Source organism: Ictalurus furcatus, chromosome 25, assembly GCF_023375685.1.
Source record: "Ictalurus furcatus strain D&B chromosome 25, Billie_1.0, whole genome shotgun sequence".
In the NCBI taxonomy this organism is placed as follows: Eukaryota; Metazoa; Chordata; class Actinopteri; order Siluriformes; family Ictaluridae; genus Ictalurus; species Ictalurus furcatus.
The window spans coordinates 20,880,078-20,882,577 of NC_071279.1; positions in this window are offsets into that span (position 1 = coordinate 20,880,078).

Below are 2,500 nucleotides of genomic sequence, written 5' to 3' on the forward strand. Positions count from 1 at the left end.
CACTAGAAAACAGAAAGCACCCGGAGCAGGCTCTCCCTACACGAGCACAGCCTAGTCCTTTATAGAGGGAAGAACAGGTGGACATCTGGTCCAACTCCCAGTGTTCCCCAGTCCTGTCAGCTCTCCAACATGATGGATGATACACGCCATCCTCCGATTTCTGCAGCAAGACAGCGACAGAACCCACATTACTGACATCCAGCTGTTATTGAAAAGGCTGGTCAAATGTTGAAGCCGTGAACACAGGAGACGTGAACACAGGATCCGTGAACACAGGAGACATGAACACAGGAGACGTGAGGACAGGAGACATGAACAGAGGAGAAGTGAACACAGGAGACGTGAACACAGGAGACGTGAACACAGGAGACGTGAGAACAGGAGATGTGAACAAAGGAGACGTGAGGACAGGAGATGTGAACACAGGAGACGTGAACAAAGGAGACGTGAACAAAGGAGACGTGATCACAGGAGACGTGAACACAGGAGACGTGAACACAGGAGCCATGAGGACGGGAGACGTGAACACGGGAGACATGAACACAGGAGACGTGAGGACAGGAGACATGAACACAGGAGAAGTGAACACAGGAGACGTGAACACAGGAGACATGAACACAGGAGCCATGAGGACAGGAGATATGAGGACAGGAGACGTGAACACGGGAGCCATGAGGACGGGAGACGTGAACACGGGAGACGTGAACACGGGAGCTTCGGTAAGCAGCATTTTGATTTTTTTAAATGGACATACCAGAGTCCACCGAAAATCTACTCCCCCACTCAACAAATTAGTAAGAGGTACAGCAACAGTAGAAACATTTCCACAAAAACAACGATAAAACACAACCATGCCAACAAATCGCATCAACTCTCTTTTGGTGGTGGGAGTAGGTAATTATCTATTGCTTCTACCTTAACAAATGGGACGCATTTCACCTTTACCGTCACCCCTGCCCAAAATACGTAACTGTGGCTCAGGTGAAGTTGCACTTTAACTTCCCCATCACACAGTACAGCACAGCTTCATTCAGAATCTAAATGAACACGCTGTAACTCATCCTGTGTCATTACTGTCATCACACAAACTCTCTATGTGTGTGTGTGTGTGAGTGTGAGTGTGTGTGTAATGACCCACAGTGCGGGACACACTGGCTCCACATCATCACCTTCTCAACCAGATCTACACAGTGAGCCATCTGGAGACCTGGAGGCCATGAACAGATCAGGAGGTCAGCAGTAACACCTCAGTGTACCACACACACTCAAAAACACACTCAAACACACTCAAACACACACACACAAACACACACTCAAACACACACTCAAACACACACAAAAACACACACAACATTCAAACCCACACAGAAACACACACACTCAAAAACACACTCAAACACACACAAACACACACTCAAACACACACTCAAACACACACAAAAACACACACAACATTCAAACCCACACAGAAACACACACACTCAAAAACACACTCAAACACACACAAACACACACTCAAACACACACACTCAAACACACACAAAAACACACACACTCAAACCCACACAGAAAAACACACACTCAAAAACACACTCAAACACACACAAAAACACACACTCAAACACACACACAAACACACACAAAAACACACACAAAAACACACACACTCAAACCCACACAGAAAAACACACACTCAAAAACACACTCAAACACACACAAAAACACACACAAAGACACACACACTCAAACCCACACAGAAACACACACACTCAAAAACACACTCAAACACACACACACACAAACACACACTCAAACACACACACAAACACATACAAAAACACACACAAAAACACACACACTCAAACCCACACAGAAACACACACACTCAAAAACACACTCAAACACACACACACACAAACACACACAAAAACACACACACTCAAAAACACACTCAAACACACACACACAAACACACACACTCAAACACACACACTCAAACCCACACAGAAACACACACACTCAAAAACACACTCAAACACACACAAAAACACACACACACTCAAAAACACAATCAATCAATACACACTCAAAAACACACACAAACACACACACACACACAAACACACACACACAAACACACATAAACACACACAGAAACACACACACTCAAAAACACACACAAACACACACACACAAACACACATAAACACACACAGAAACACACACACTCAAACACACACTCAAAAACACACTCAAACACACACACTCAGAAACACACTCAAAAACACACTCAAACACACACACTCAGAAACACACTCAAAAACACACTCAAACACACACACTCAGAAACACACTCAGAAACACACTCAAACACACACACTCAGAAACACACTCAAAAACACACTCAAACACACACACTCAAACACACAAAGAAACACACACACTCAAAAACACACTCAAACACACACACTCAGAAACACACTCAAAAACACACTCAAAC